Consider the following 18,071-nt stretch of genomic DNA (forward strand, 5'->3'; position numbering starts at 1 on the left):
TTTTTTAAACATTATCCTGAATTGAGAAGGAAAAATATTAATTAAAGAGTTGATTAGTCAATTAGCTGGTAGCTTCCGCTCCCAATTTTTAAACATTTTTCAGCTGGGGGCTACAGCTGGTAGCTTCCGCTCTCAATTTTTTAATTTAATAATTAAATATGCATTTTTAAATAATATTATGATTTTTTATTTTTTGAAAAAATATTAAAAAATACATATATAAAAAGAATTTTAATAAAAGAATACAATTCTGAGATTAGCCGTGACTTTCAGCGAGAGTTGGGTGTTGTGATTGTAGAGCCATCCTATATATAATTCATGTCGCTGTTATTATCCCTAGTCACATCACTATCGTGGCTAGGGGTTTAAAATTTTTTTATAACAATCATTTAAGTAGAAAGCCAATTGAAGCTAAGACACATCAAATGAAAAATGAAATAAATATTTAAGATGAAGAATAATTTTTTTTTATACACGCGTTCAATCGACACTGCTAAATCAAAGTGAATTCGCAAAGGATGTCCTTTAATGCGTTCGATGCTCCATGTGGGTGCCTGCCACTGTAAGCTACTGCCTATAGCTCGTCATAAGTTGCATTGACCAGCTTATTGTATTTTACATTATTTTGATCAAATACGTATGTATATTCAAGAAAGTTTATCAGTTGTAATTAACTCGCCAATAATGTGTGTAATTTGGATCTTTTAAATTTAGATTAAAAATGTCTATATGATATATATTAAGGTTTGGTTTGGTTGTTAGACTCAACTGAAATCAACTCAGTTATGTCTAATTTTAAACTCAGTCTAAAATGTAAACACTCAACTATTAAATTACTAAATTTATCTCAACTCAAAACTTATTTACACGTAGGATCCACAACTATTTTCATATCAACATTTATTTACACGCTGGACCCATAATCTTTTTCAACTTTTTATAAATACATTTAAATTCATTTTAACATTTACACATTTAAACTCATCTTAAGTAAACCCCATAAAATTCACTCCATCATCTCAACTCACTACTATTTATAAAAAAAAAATTAACTCAACTCAACTTAATATACAAAACAAATGATACCTCGGGCAATCTGCCAAGGTTATAATAATTCGAATCGATCCATCCAATACTCCAAAAAGGGTGAAAAGTCAACCAACGACCTCGTTGTGTTTGTCTCCCTTTTATATCCATCAAAATTCCCCCACAAAGTTCTCCAAAAATTCAGAGAGGTTTTTTCATTTTCCAAAGAGATAAGTTAGAAAATTTAGGAGAACAGAAGTCATTGCGGCAAGTTCGGTGTTTGTGAGGTTTCCTTGATTGTTCAAATTATAGGGGTTGCAGTGATTTGGAATCACTTTCAGACCCAATTATACTAATAAAAGAATCACAAAAGGAATTAAACGCACTTGTACAGCAAGGAAAACAATTAGTTTACATAATCACGTACAAACAGTACTTGTAATGAAGGAAATGAACCAATGTGTTATTGCAGATTTACCATTTAAGTAAAAAAAAAAAAAAGCAGGAAAGGGCATATTGTATCAGTAACATTTCATTTCGAAACACAAATGTTTAAGTTAAAAGGGGGCATTTCCATCAGATGCTACCGAGGATCTAGCTCAGAAATTGAAGCCTCATTTATCGAGGGTTGGGCAGAGCTACTTCTATGTACTTTATCTGATCTATCATTGTTGCTGTGCATAAGAAAGGCAGGTCTTGTGGGTACTGGTAAAGTGATGGACTGGCTATTGAACATGAGAACAACTGAAGCCATGTTCGGTCTGTCAGCCAAGTTTTCCTGAACACATAATAGCCCAATGTGGATGCATCTCATTATTTGAGTTTCTGAACAACTGTTCCTTATGGTGGGATCTGCAAGATTTGAAATTGTCCCCTCCCTCCAATTTCTCCATGCCTGTAAAATGGTTATATTATTGGCAGATAAAAAATAGACACAGCATTAATTTATTTTTTATTTATTATGTGAATTACTAGTGATCACACTTTGACACAAAAAGGATCGAAATGTGCACAGAGATTTTAGTACTTACATAACTTAGAAGGCTGACTTCATTATCTCCATTACAAATTATAGAATTAATTTTTTTACCGCTTACTATCTCCAGAACTAACACGCCAAAACTAAACACATCAGATTTTACTGAAAAGTGTCCGCGTATTACATATTCTGGAGGCATGTATCCACTGCATGCAGGGAGGACCAAAACATTAGTTCATGTTAAATACCTACATAATTTTTCGTATTTAAAGTTTAAAATTGACTAAATTCAATGTAATTAGTTGTTGGTCGGAGAAGGTTTTAAGAATTTCTATACAGTCTCTATGACAGAAAGTAAACGTTAGGGTATATGGCATGCTATATTCTAGTTATTAGCTATAGACTACGTTGATATACTTACTAGGTCCCCACAATTTTGTGTGTATTGGCTTGAGTTTGATCTGCTTCAAATAATCTTGCCGTCCCAAAATCTGAAATCTTGGGGTTCATGTCTGCATCTAATAAAATGTTGCTAGCTTTGAGATCGCGATGAATAATACGAAGGCGGGAATCTTGATGAAGATAAAGAAGTCCTCGAGCAATGCCTTGTATAATGTTGTCACGCACTTCCCAATTCAATTGTGCACGTTTGATTGGATCTGCATATTCATGCAAGCTGATGATTTTGCTAAAGCTATATATGAAGGACAAGACATTCCAATGGACGGAAAGAAATTACTATGACTAGAATTCAAAATTTAAGCAGAAGTGCAACCATACCAAATATGAACTTATCAAGGCTTGAATTCCTTACAAGCTCATAGACTAGAAGCCTTTCTCTCCCTTTCAAGCAAAATCCTAGAAGTCTTGTCAAATTTCGGTGTTGAAGCATAGCCACCAACCTGACCTCATTCTTAAATTCTGCATCTCCTTGTTGAGAACCCATGGACAATCTCTTCACAGCTATTTCTTTTCCATTTGGAAACGTACCCTAGAAAATAGAAATGCATCAAAATACTGTATATAATATTTATAAGCTTATCTTGCACACGATTATCTTGCATTACCTTATAAACAGCACCAAATCCTCCTTCTCCAAGCTTGTTTTGAGCAGAAAAGTTCTCTGTAGCAACTTCAATTATCCGATACTCGAATTGCAGCCTTTCTTCAGCACTACTAATTTCATATACGGGTTCATCTAAAGACCGAGTGATAAGTTTGAATTAGATTAGTGCATTGTTCATTTTGTTTTAGCAGAAGTCAACTGGTTAGGCGGAACACTCATCTTACGTACAATTAATTAGCTATTTTAATTTCTAGAACTGTTTGATAGTTGACAATTCCCAAATTATGCCATATATTTGTGTAGAATCATACCAATCACCAGTATTGCTTAGAAATGGTAAAAGATAAATTAAATCTGAACTTACTTTGAAGTTGCTCCCTTGATTTCTTCACTAGTCTTGTATAGAAGATGCAGATGCATATGATTAGAACTAAAGAAGCGACAATCGGGAGGACTATAAGAATTACAATTCTTGTTGAGTTTCTTCCGTTTCCTGCAAGCACCAAAGCTCTGCTTTTGTCAATGTGTTGTATTTTGGAATTTGCATTAACGTAATCAGAATTTTGGAATCTGACAATTCGTGCAAGTATTAGAGGGACAAAGCTAAAGCACCGTCATTAAGAAAAGAGAAAAATTAAAATACACCTATTATTACCGGTTATTGTATAATGTTATTTTTTACTCTATATGTTCACACGTAATCACGTGCACAGTTACCTCAAGTGTACTTTAGTTTCTTTTTTATATTTCGTGTACTCTCGTTTCAGTACACTTGGTTTGAATAGGCAATTCGAATGAGATAAAATAAAATATTTTGAATAATAAAATTTTTTGAGTTAAGATAAGATGAGATGATTTATAAAAAAATATATTTTTGGATAGTGAGATAAGATGAGATAATTTTGATTTTTTAAAATTTGTTTGAGATGTTTGAGATGAGTTTGAAAATTTATAGATGAAATAAAGATGAAATATTAACCGTTTGGATGTCCAAATTTATAGATAAAATAAAGATAAAATAAAGATGGCTTCTCTCATTTCCTTCTCTTCGGTTTCTCTTTCCTCGGTTTCTCTCTTATCATGGTATCGGATGAAATCCTAACCAATGAAGCGCCATCAAGCCTATTCCTACAGACGAATCGTCTTCTGCTAATTCTTCCACTGTTCCACCTTATTCCTCTATGGATTATTCGAATCCTTACTATCTTTAGAGTGGTGATCATCCTGGAGCAATTCTTGTCTCCCAACCACTTACTGGAGATAATTACCTTACATGGAATCGGTCCATGTCTATGGCTCTCATTGCCAGCCTGCTGAGAACGATCTGATGTATCATGCTTGGATTCATTGTAATACTATTGTTCTTTCTTGGTTAATCAATGCTTTGTCGAAAGAAATCTCCTCCTCTTGCATTTACATCAATTTTGCTAAAGAGATGTGGAATGATTTGAACGAGCGATTTGCTCAAAGCAATCGACCTTGTATATTCCAGATCCGGAAAGTTGTTGTGTCTTTGACTCAAGAACACATTATTTTACCCGATTGAAAAGTTACTGGGAAGAAATGGTCTATTTTCGACCCCTGCTTCCATGTTTTTGTAGAGCTTTCAAACGGATTTTTGAATATCAATGAACACAATTTTCTTTTATCATAATACAAAAGAACTAAAGTAACAGATGGGTTTGATCAGCTAAACTCAACAAAACTTTATATTATGAGAAATATTTTATCGATAAAGGTATTATACAAAATTAAATTTATCATATTTATATCAAATTTAAAATCAACTTCGTAACAGCATCAATCTTCACCTATATGCATTTTAAAGTTGAGGTATTAAAAAAAACTCATCGAACCAAAACAGATGCAAGCATCAAATTATGTAATTAGATCTTTCGCATCCGGCTATGTACGCTTCTTTTTCTTTACGTTAAAGAAGGAAAATTTTTATTTATCTTTAATTAATATATATGTACGCTTGTTTATGTATATACTGATAGAGTTTTTATACTTCAAATTATGTTTGTAAGATTTGTATATCAAGTTGGCATACCCTGAGTTGTAGTCGGAGAAGGACTACCCAGGTTCCGCCCAGCCTTAATTTGCACAAATTAAGAATAATTTGAATAATAAAAAGGAAACCAATAAGAAAACTTCCAGGGCATGAAGCATCAATAAGCTTACCTTCTACAGGGGGAAGCGACTGTGGTGGTGGGGGTGATGCTGGCGGCACTATCGGCGGTGGCGATGATTCCTCAACGTTCAAGTCATAAAAAAGGTAAGTCTCGAATCTTAAATCACAACTGGGTGCTACGTATCTCCCTCCTGCTTCCCGTAACAACATCGTGGAATTTCTTTCACGAGTCCCTTCAGGCAGTTGGTGCATTGCTCGGGGTCCAAATCAGGAGTACATTCCACAAGTGCATATAGTGTTTCAAAGTCTGTGGCAGGCTCGCTATCCAGAGCAAACTTGCGAGTAGAATTCCCTTGTGCAGCGCGTTTTGTTAGCCTGTCTAGCAATTGTCCTAGCACCTGATTGAAATTCTCTACGTCCGAGGCGTTTTCAGTATTGGAAAAGATAATTGCATATTCAGTTTCCAAGGTGCCAAATATAGTTCTGTTTGAGTATCGTAGCGTACACATGCCGTCCCCCGTGAATGCCTCCGTCTGGTTGGGACAAGACTGTAACAGAGCCTGACTTGTTGAATTGATACAATTACGACATGACTCCGGCGTAATATCTCCTCTACAAAGTGCAATCGCGTTCACTTTGTCGGTATTTTCTCCGGCGGAGAAATTGTAAAACCCGTAATCGATCTCCGTGTTGGAATACATGGAGGCCAGGAGGCCAACGAGGTTTGTCCTGTAGGTACTGTTGCTGGAGTAGGTACCAGTTGGATAGCAGTACTGAGCCGTGGGAGCAACAGGAAGTAAGATAATGAAGGAGAAGAAAAGTAGTCTCCAACACATCTTCGTTGTTCCCCTCTCTAGTCTACAAATTGGAAAGCTTCCAACGAGGGTAACCCATATACATGATTTCTGTGGAGAATAGGAAGGATGGACTGGCGCTGCTTCTCTGTAATTCTCAAAATTCAGGATATTAAAAATTCCTAAATCAATGAATTGAAATGAAATGAATTGAAATAAAAATTAAAAGTTGAATAAAATATTATTAGAATATTTTAATAATATTATTATTTTGATATTTAAAAAAATTAAATTATTTAATATATTTTATATAAAAATTTATAAAAATATAATGACGAGATTAAATGAGATAGATGATACATCCAAACCTAACCCTACTCTTAAGATTTCTTTTTTGTTAAACTACTCTTAAAGATTTCAAGCACCGAAATCAGGACTTTGAAATTCCGAGGCTAGGTATAAAGGATGGCATTGGTCTCTACATGACTTTCACAACACGCGTGCTTTTAATAACCAGTTAGGTAGGGCTATCATGCTATTTAAGTTTAGTTTTGCTACACAATTTATTACTGTTCACACAACTTTTGCATTCCAACCTCCGTGGCTTTCTTTCTTTCTTTCTTCTTTTCTTTAGAAAAAAAAAAAAAAAGAAAAGAAAAGCAAATATGCATTTTGGTCCTTGGTCCAGAAGGTTCATCCCCCTCCCCTCGACATGTTCTTCTTCACTTCTTCAGAAATCTTAGAGAGAAAATACTGAAAAATCCAAGATTTGGCAACTACCAACGAAAGCAAATCAGTGGGAGAAAAATGAGTAGGTAAATTGAATTTGAATGGGATTCAGCCAACTCCTGTTGGATTGGGACGTGCGGATTTTTTTTGGCCTTGTGTAATTTTTTTTACAAATCAGTTGTATACTAGAAATCACAAAAAAAATCAACCAGATAAATTAACACAACCAGTCGCAATAAACAGTGTACGTGCAAAACAATTACACGAGATCTACCAAAAATCAACCCTTTCGAATAAATGGTGTTACCATGTGATCTGGGCTGGTGACTTGGTGTCCATGTGGGAGATCTAGCTTGGCCCGGGACGTCTGGAGGCAAATCTAGGTTGAGGGAGAGAGAACTGTGGCTGGGGTAAGGGGTGGTAGCCTGTTGAGGAGCTTCATTGCTGAGAAGTAGTTGGGGTTCTCGTTTTCGGGGTGATGAAGAGGGGGAGAAGTGTGAGTAACGGGAGAGAAATCAATGAACTGTGACGTAGGTAAGGAACTGGGTTCACCACATCAGGAGTGTGGTGTGCGACCCAAAAATCGGAGGCTAAGCAGAGTTTTTCATTTAAGTTTTGTCTATTTGGTATGTCGTTATAAATTGTAATTTTCTCTTCTTCTTTTTTAATTTTTAATTTTAAATAATTTTTAGGGTAATGCTATTCTTCATATATTTTATTGTCTATCTTTCTATTATTTATTATATTTCACTTTTAAGATCATTTGTGATATTAGTATTTAATTTAATTTTCATTTTTTTATTTCATAGTTAAAAAAGTGATTATTAGTATATTAATTTTTTTATATTTTTAAAATGTTTAAAAATTATTTAAAATTAATTTGTTTTCTTAAAAAAAAAATTACAATTTACAGTAATAACATACCGAATAAACTAGAGGAAATAATCTTGCATCTAATCAGAACTCGAAAGAAGTTAAAGCAAGAGGAAAGCAAACTTCATGACATCACTAATGGGGCACTAATGGGGCAGGATCCAAAGTAGTGGGAGAATCCAATGGTTTTTATTTTTTATTTTAATATTAGTGGATGACGGCAGGTACCGCACCGGAGATGCAAGCCGGTTGTCCCTAGAAGAATTGATTTTCTTTAGGCCAGAAATTCTGATCGATTCTGCTCTTCCATAACTCCAAAATGAACATGTGTTACAAGCCATGCATGTGGCCAAGAGGAAGTATAAAAAGGCTTCTAATTAGTTTCAATACATCTAATTAGCTGGTTTATCAATACATCAAGATAACATGACAAAATACGGTGGCTTAGCAATATTATAGGCCGTTTCCATTTGTCTGTGATGAGAGTTTCAACACATCTAATTAGGTTGACTTGGTAACAGCTCACATACTATTCAAATTGTTGATGATGTCCGAATTAAAGTCTACATCCCTTTCATAAAAGAAAACGCGTTTGGTCCCAAGTAATTTTGCGAAATGCATTGACCGGGAAAATAGATAAACACACACAAAAAAAAAAAGAAAAAAAAAAAGAGGGAATGCCGTGAAAAGGAAATTAATCATCAAATCATCCACCTTCCTGAATCGTAGCTTCTCATCGACTACTTCTGTCTCAATCAACCTGCTTATTTATTTTAAAAAAAAATGATTTTCATTCAAGGCATGTGGAAACATCCCCTAGTTAATAGTCATGTTTTCTTTTCCATTGTAATATGAGATTTAGAATGTATTAGTTACTATTCATTCTCATAATTTATATTTATAATTCTTTTATAAAATATAGTCGTATTTTTTATAGAGTATATGAATATTTTTTATAGGATATTAGATGTACAGTGATGAATAATAATTGATGGGAAATATTTTTCTTTTAATACGTGGGTGTTAAAGAAAATCTTTTGTTCGTGCCGCAACTTTCATTTTCTTGTCTTTAATTTACAGAAATGTTATTTATTATCTCCGTACTATATATTAATTGTGATTTATTATTATTATCATTTTATTTAAACAAACATAAATAAAAAGATAAAAATGATAAATTACGTGTTTATCTATGATATAGGAGATGATCAATATAATTTTTTGTATTTAAATCAGAGAGAGATCAAGGGGATAAGCATATATACTGAAGTTAAAAGCATATTGATCTTCTGTTTCTTGAAAGAACAAATTTATTTATCAATATCTTTTTATTATCATACTATTGACATTTTTTGATTTAATACTATAGGACTGGTCGGAATCTTAAAAGTATCCATACATTTTCGTTACAAACAGGATGGTCATCTTAACCGAGAAATTGAAAGGGTTAGAAGCATTTTTACTTGTAATGGTAAGGACTCCAAGATTAAACTTTCAGAGGTACACGCTAAACTAGTCCTTGTAGTTGTGCATTGTTCAAATGTGAAAGTCATAATTTAGTTAATGTGATTCAAATATAATCTATCCCACAAATCATATATGACTTTAGAGTTGTAGCAAAGTCATATGTATTTTTTACTATTTCGTACAAATCCGTCCTGCACGTTCTCCTTTCTCAGCCGTTGGTACGTTTCAGCAAGTATTTGTGTCATTTCTTCGGTCTTCCCAAGTACATTTCAGCATCCGTTGAAGTTTGATTTATGGAAAACTTTGTATTAATGCAATGCCTGGTACTACATAGTAATTATAAATGTCTTTATAGATTATTGGATTGTGAAAATGATAGCAATTGTATAGATTGTGAAAATAAAAATAATTGCTGGAGATTGATGGGGAGAGTTAGAGATTATGAAAATGAAAATAAAAAAGTATTTAAATAAATAAAAAAAATTTATTAAAAAATAGTTAAAAAATAATAATAATCTAATGTAGAGTTTAAATTTTGAGTAATTAGTCAAAAGTCGCATATTAAACAAATTTTAATTTTGTAGATATATCGGTCTCTTGACTCAAAAATTTGAACATTCTAATCTTTGAATTTTTCACCATTTATCAAATTACTCCATTTGTCGTTGCATTCACATCAATAAACCATTCGAGACGTCCTCTCAGCTCCAATAATGGTTCGAGATGTGTCATTTTGACATGCCTTATATGAAAATTTAAAAACAATAATAAATTTTTTAATTAACAAATTTACTAGAAAAGAAAATTAAATTAAAAATCACAAAAATTAGATTTCAAACAAAAAAAGAAAAAGAAAATAGATTTTATTAACAACACCTGTGATCAATTGTTACTCATTCATCCCCTACAACATCTACTTAATTATTTAAAGCGTAATCACGTCTAAACATTTGGGATGAACAAAATGACAACAGATATCTTTGCTGTTTTTTTTTTATTTTTAAGGGGGTGGGAGGGTTGAATTCAGATTTTCTATTTGGAGAACCAGACTATATGTCATCATGCCATTAGGCTGTTGGCGATATCTTTGCTACTTAAGTATACATGACCATCTTCATTTATAGCGAAGTTGCTTAATAAAAAACCAAGGGGTGGGAGATGGGATCTTGAACATGTATAATTGCATTTCAAACAAAATGTTGCACTAGCTTCCATCAAAAGTTATCGGCCATCTAGCTCAGATATTGAAGCTTCATTTCTTGAGGCTTGGACAGATCTACTTCGTCTCCTATTTGATCTTGGTATGCCAACACCGTTCGCCGATTGGAACAACACATCTGATCTGGTGCTGTGCATAAGAAATGCAGGTCTTGTGGGCACTGGCAGAGTAATAGAGTTGCTATTAAACATGAGGACGATTGTAGCCATGGTTGGTCTGTTGGCCACATTTTCTTGAACACATAATAATCCAATGTGGATGCATCTCATTATTTGAGTTGTTGACTTGGCCTTTAATGTGGCATCTACAAGATTTGAGGTTGTCCCCTCCCTCCAGTTTTTCCATGCCTACAGGATGGTTACATTGGGAGACACCACAATAAGCAGAACATTCATTTATTTTTTCAACATCATATGACTTACTATCTGGTTGGACTTTGAGATAAAAAGGAAATGCATATAAAAAAAAAAGAAAATATTTGCACTTACATAACTTAGAAGGCAACCAGCTTCATTCTCTCCTTGAAAACTAGAGTTATTTTTTTTACCGCTCACTATCTCCAGAACTAACATGCCAAAACTAAACACATCGGATTTTACTGAAAAGTGTTCGCGTATTGCATATTCCGGAGGCATGTATCCACTGCATGCAGGGAGGACCAAAGTATTAATAGACTTCATGTTAAATAGCTACATAGTTTTTCATATTTAAAGTTCAAAATTGACTAAATTCCATCTAATTAATTGTTGGTTGGAGAAGGTTTTGGTAGAATTTCCATACAGTCTCTATGACAGAAAATAATCGTTAGGGTATATGGCATGCTATATTCCAGTTATTAGCTATAGACTATGTGGATATACTTACTAGGTCCCCACAATTTTGTGTGTATTAGCTTGAGTTTGATCTGCTTCAAATAATCTTGCCGTCCCAAAATCTGAAATCTTGGGGTTCATGTTTGCATCTAATAAAATGTTGCTAGCTTTGAGATCACGGTGAATAATACGAAGTCGCGAATCTTCGTGAAGGTAAAGAAGTCCTCGAGCAATGCCTTGTATAATGTTGTCACGCACTTCCCAATTCAATTGTGCACGTTTGATTGGATCTGCATATTCATGCAAGCTGATGATTTTGCTAAAGCTATATATGAAGGACAAGACATTCCAATGGACGAAAAGAAATTACTATGACTAGAATTCAAAATTTAAGTGCAACCGTACCAAATATGAACTTATCAAGGCTTGAATTCCTTACAAGCTCATAGACTAGAAGCCTTTCACTCTCTTTCGAGCAAAATCCTAGAAGCCTTGTCAAATTTCGGTGTTGAAGCATAGCCACCAACATGACCTCATTCTTAAATTCTGCATCTCCTTGTGGAGAACCCATGGACAACCTCTTCACAACTATTTCTTTTCCATTTGGAAACTTACCCTGAAAAATAAAAATGCATCAAAATACTGTATATAATATGTATAACCTTATCTTGCACGCGATTATCTTGTATTACCTTATAAACAGCACCAAATCCTCCTTCTCCAAGCTTGTTTTGAGCAGAAAAGTTCTCTGTGGCAACTTCAATTATCCCATACTCGAATTGCAGCTTTTCTTCAGCACTACTAATTTCATATACGGGTTCATCTAAAGACCGAGCGATAAGTTTGAATTAGATTAGTGCATTGTTCATTTTGTTTTAGCAGAAGTCAACTGGTCAGGCGGAACACTCATCTTACGTACAATTAATTAGCTATTTTAATTTCTAGAACTGTTTGATAGTTGATAATCCCCAAATTATGCCATATTTTTGTGTAGAATCATACCAATCACCAGTATTGCTTAGAAATGGCAGAAGATAGATTAGATCTTAACTTACTTTGAATTTGCTCCCTTGATTTCTTCACTAGTCTTGTATAGAAGATGCAGATGCATATGATTAGAACAAAAGAAGTGACAATCGGCACGACTATAAGAATTGCAATTCTTGTTGACTTACTTCCGTTTCCTGCAAGCACCAGAGCTCTTTAGAGAGGGGAATGTTTTGGCAGGTTTCTTGGCAAGGATGGGATCGGAGGGAAGTAACAGCCTATTGTGGTCTTCTATGGATATTTCGTCTCGTCTTAGAGGCTGTTTGCATATAGAAACTAGAAAGACTAGCAGGTTTGGGGGGTGAGATAATAATTTTGTGTTTTGTTTTAGTGTTTAAAATATTATGTTTTAGTATTATTATTGTATTGAGATTTGAAAAAGTTGAATTGTTTATTATATTTTGTATGTAGATTTGAAAAATGTGTAATGATGAGACGAGATGAGATGAGAATTTTATGTCTCATCCCACCCCCCAAACCTGCCCCGTCTTCCTATTATCCGATCCGCTTAGGTTGAATTTATTCTGTTAATGGACCTGTTTTTTGTTTGCCTTACATGTTTTAATGTTTATCTGGCTTTCTTGGTTGACTTATTCTGGTTTCTAGGTATATGGTATAGTGTTGTTTGGTTTGCTTATGGTCTTTTTTTTATACTTGAGTTTAGGTCTTTTTGAATATTTGTAATTCCTGGGTATTTGACTTGTTTTTGGTATGGTGTCTAGGTCTTTTTGAGGCTAGGGTTTTGGCTTTTCTTGAATATTTGTAACTCTCAAGTTTCTGATTATAACTACGATTTTTTTTCCTGTCATAAGTAAGGATTATCAATTAAATTAGAATAATGTATTTTTCTTTAAAAAAAAAAAAAAAAGCTGAAATACCGTCATTAGGAAAATATTTTATTAGAATAAAGAAAGAAAATATTGGAGATTCGGCTAAAATGTGACCAAGAATATAAGGACGCGGATGCTAGTGCTCGAATGGGCTATTACCGATTGAAATATAGTAGTTTACCCCTAAAAGGTCAAAATCATGTAATATTTTTCTTTTCTTCTTTTTTTTTTTTACATTCCTTTCACCGTTCTTCTTCCTAGTTAAATGTAAATATCTTCAATTTTTTTTTTTTCGTTAAAGAAGGAAAATTTTTATTTGTCTTCAATTAATATAAATGTACGCTTGCTTTTGTATATACTGATATAGTTTTTTTTCCCTTCAAATTATGTTTGTATGATTTGTATATTAAGTTGGCATACCCTGTGTTGTAGTCGGAGAAGGAGTACCCATGTACCATGTTCGGCCCTGACTTAATTTGCACAAAGAATAATTTGAATAATAAAAAGGAAACCAATAAGAAAACTTCCAGGGCATGAAGCATCAACAAGCTTACCTTCAGCAGGGGGAAGAAACTGTGGTGGTGGCGGTGGCGATGATTCCTCAACGTTCAAGTCATAGAAAGGGGTAGTCTCGAATCTTAAATCACAACTGGGTGCTACGTATCTCCCTCCACGCTTCCCATAACAGCATCATGGAATTTCTTGCACGAGTCCCTTCAGGCAGATGGTGCATTGATTGGGGTCCAAATCAGGAGTACATTCCACAAGTGCGTATAGTGTTTCAAAGTCTGTGGCAGGCTCACTATCCAGAGCAAACTTGCGAGTAGAATTCCCTTGTGCGGCGCGTTTTGTTAGCCTGTCTAGCAATTGTCCTAGCGCCTAATCGAAATTCTCTACGTCCGAGGCGTTTTCAGTATTGTAAAAGATAATTGGATGTTCAGTTTCCAAGGTGCCAAATATAGTTCTGTTCGAGTATCGTAGCGTACACATACCGTCTCCCATGAATGCCTTCGTCTGGTAGGGACAAGACTGTAACAGAGCCTGACTTGTTGAATTGATACAATTACGACATGACTCCGGCGTAATGTCTCCTCTACATAGAGCAATCGCGTTCACTTTGTCAGTATTTTCTCCGGCGGAGAAATTGTAAAACCCGTAATCGGTCTCCGTGTTGGAATACATGGAGGCCAGGAGGCCAACAAGGTTTGACCTGTAGGTACTGTTGTTGGAGTAGTTACCAGTTGGATGGCAAAAGTACTGAGCCGTGGGAGCAACAGGAAGTAAGATAATGAAGGAGAAGAAGAAAAGTAGTCTCCAACACATCTTCGTTATTCCCCTCTCTACTCTCTAGTCTACAAATTGGAAAGATTCCAACGATGGAACCCTTATATATGATTCCAGTGGAGAATAGGAAGGATGGACTGGCGCTGCTTCTATGTAATTCTCAAAATTCAGGATGCTGAAAATTCCTAGTCTTAAAGATTTCAAGCACCGAAGTCCAGGATTTTGAAATTCCTAGGCTAGCTATAAAAGATGGTATTGGTATCTATGGGCTGGTTTGGATTCAATCTCATCAGATATTTATGTCCTGAGATAGCTAACCCAATGTGCTTCAGTAGATATATCGGTCTCTTGACCCTAAAATTTGAACATTGATCTAATTTTGAATTTTTCACCATTTATCAAATTATTCCATTTGTCGTTGCTTTCACATCAATAAACCATTTGAAACGTCCTGTTAGCGTCAATAATGGTTCGAGATGTGTCATTTTGACATGCCTTATAAGAAAATTTAAAAACAATAATAAAATCGAAATAAAAATCACAAAAAATTAGATTTCAAACAAAAAAAGAAAAAAAATAGATTTTATTAACAACGCCAATTGTTACTCATTCATCCCCCACAACATGATTTACTTAATTATTTAAAGTTTAATCACGCTTAAACATTTTTTTTTAAAGATGATGGTACCCTAATTTTATTTATAGCTCTCACTAGTGGCGGATGAAAACCCTGGTTACAACCCTAAACCTGGAGGTTACAAATATTCAGAAATGACCAGAACCCAGGACTCAAAAATTCTTAAATACCCAACCACAGTACAATTTGCCAAAAAGATTGCAAGAAATAAAATCAAAGCGACAACCTGCAAGAAAGAATAACAGCACATGCATATAATAAAATAAGGATTAACCAACTTCAAATTAAAACATACCTCATGAGAAAATCCTCAAATAAAGAAGACCAATTCTGTTCGTGCAAAGAAGACCTCTTAATTTACTAATCAAAGGGGCCTGGTCACCCAACCAATCTGTAGTTAAACCCTCTGCACCCTGTTTAGCAAGAAAATCCGCAATTGCATTTTCCTCACGAAAACTATGACTCACTCTATACTCCAATTGATCGAGACAACTTTTCAGCTCATCCCAATAATCCTCGAGATACCAAATATTACACTAACTCCTTTTGATCTAATTAACATGGATTTGAGAATTAGTTTTAATATCCACTTGATAAAAACCAAGATGATAGCACCTTCTAACCCCTTCCATCAAACCACTCAGCTCAGCAAAGTTGTTAGAACCCTGACCTAAAAAATAAAAATAAGCCACGCACATTTGACCACCAGCATCACAAATGACACCTCCAGCACCAGCAGGCCCAAGATTACCTAAGCTGCCATTCGTATTAAGCTTCACCCAATTCTGTGAGGGAGGACTCCACTTAACCACCGAAACCTTCTTCACTTTAGGAACTCACACCGAAATATCCATATGTTTAGAATAACAACATCCTATCTGGGAAATCTCAAGGACTTAGATCCAACTACATGATTCTACGAATCCATAACTTGATAGCATGCCAAACCGTCTGAACTGAATCTATCTTGCCATCATACCTAGCTCTGCACCGCCGTTCTTAGAGTTTCCAACAAACGATGGACGAGATAAGACCAAAAATAGTCTGAACTTGAGACGACTTGCCAGCACGACGAAACCAAAAATTAACTTGCTCCTGCCACGAATGGAAAACACCCACATAAAAACCTAATTGAATCAAAACCATCCGTCAAACTTGCCTAGCAAAATCACAGCTGCAAAGAATATGATTGAGATCTTCAGAATGGCCAAAGCAACAACAGTTACATTTAGAAGCAATTTGGATACTAGTAATTTTAATCTTCTCATCCATGCTCAAGCAACTATTAGTAGCCTTTCACATCATAACAGAAATTTTCTTGGGAATATTATTATGCCAAATCCAGTGAGACCAAGGTAAAGGAGACGCCCGAACTCTAATACACTCCCAAGCACTTTTCGTAGTAGACTTTTCGTCGTGCTCTTTCATCCAAATTAACTCATCTTGCCTCTCTTTATGCCTAGCCAAAATCTAATACAATTCATTAACTTTATCATGGCCAACAAGCCTTTCTAAACAAGAGGGATTCCAACCATTCTTAATGCAAAGCTCATTGATTTTAAGTAGAGGTTGATCAATCATAGAGAAATGTATATTAAGAGGACCACCATCCTCCCCATTTTGGGATGAACAAAATGACATAATATATATCTTTGCTACTTAAGTTGTAACACCCCCTTCCCGTAGGCTAGGTGTGTCACGTGTTTTTCTTAAAAATAAATCCGGCAAGAGATCTCAAATCTCATAAACGAAATTTGAAATTATTTTGTAAAAAAGGTCTAATAAAATGTCTTCCTAAAAACATTAAATGAATAAACTGAATAAATTCATGTCATAAAAACATGTTTTATTTTAGAAAGTCTGAACTAAAAATAACTACTCCTTCTACTCCTGGCCTACCTGCTCATATTCATCATCCACACTTGGGTGGTTAAAAACATGAAAACAAACTAAAATGAGTCGAAGACTCAGTAAGAAATCCATCACAACGTGAACATAGTAAGCGTAAGGTTTTCATAAAATTTTTATGCTGAGAGTTTAGAATTCATGACTGTTCATACTGATGCTTATGCTATGTATGACTGGTTTAACTAAAATAACTGACTGATCTAACTGATTTAACTGATTTATCTGACTGGCTAACACACTTAACCCTGTATGCGAGATTGTGCCCTAGCCCCACATCTCATGGCCGCAAGGGGAGCCGCTGATAGTATTCTGGCATACTATGGTGGACCACGGCTGAGTTTGTGGCTTGCACACCACCCTGAAACTGAACTGCATTGGTACCATGCATCTGAATAGCCATCTTATTATTAACTGATCTGATCTTATCTTGCACTTGAATTTAAGATAGCTTACGTGTCTTATACACATGAGATGCATGACGTAATACATACATAATTATAATTTCTGAATTTAAACATGATGCGGAATGACATAATCGTATGCCATGTTGGATGACATGTTTGCATATGACATGAGTGGTTCATAAATAATTGGGTAGAAATGAACTGGCTTGAATAATACTTATACATAAGCTAAACTGTGATGATCCTAATTTATGATCAAATTACTTACCTAGCTGAACTTCTTATTGAATAACACTTCGTAACTTGAGACCTATATACAATAATTACTATCACTAAATATGTTCGGAAACCAATAAGTACTAATATCTTATTCAATTAAAATTCACAATCTAAAAGATAGTCAAACAAATCTTTTGTTTAACCCTATAATCAATAAATCATAGTATTTAAATTACTTAAATATTAATATATAATTTAGTAGAATACTCGAGCTATTTTAAAATAATTCATAAAACTTAAATTCTTAAACTAAGTTTCATTTCTTAACATAATAATTAAATCTTATAAGAAATCTAATAAATATTAGTATCATTTAAAATAATTCTTAATATATTTCTTTATTTTCAACCTACAACTTTAATAGCATAATTATAACAATATCTATTAAAGTAGACAGTAGAATCTTGTTTAATAAGATGTTCAAAATAATTTAAAAACTTTTCCTGCTGAAATATGATATCTAATCTTTCAAATATAATTTAACTGTGTGTATATATATATATATATATTTATATATATGAATCTAAAATAATTGGTGGAAACATTCGATTCATAAACGTAGACTCAATCATAATATTATTCA

The 18,071-nt window shown here is 34.2% G+C and overlaps 2 pseudogenes; both read right to left on the bottom strand.

Moving 5' to 3' along the window:
* Positions 1-1,455: 1,455 nt before the first annotated feature.
* Positions 1,456-7,131, bottom strand: LOC109011544 (annotated as a pseudogene).
* A 3,158-nt stretch (positions 7,132-10,289) lies between these two features.
* On the bottom strand, positions 10,290-14,299 carry LOC109011556 (annotated as a pseudogene).
* Between the last annotated feature and the right edge of the window lie 3,772 nt (positions 14,300-18,071).

Source organism: Juglans regia, chromosome 3 (genome assembly GCF_001411555.2).
Source record: "Juglans regia cultivar Chandler chromosome 3, Walnut 2.0, whole genome shotgun sequence".
Classification (NCBI taxonomy): Eukaryota; Viridiplantae; Streptophyta; class Magnoliopsida; order Fagales; family Juglandaceae; genus Juglans; species Juglans regia.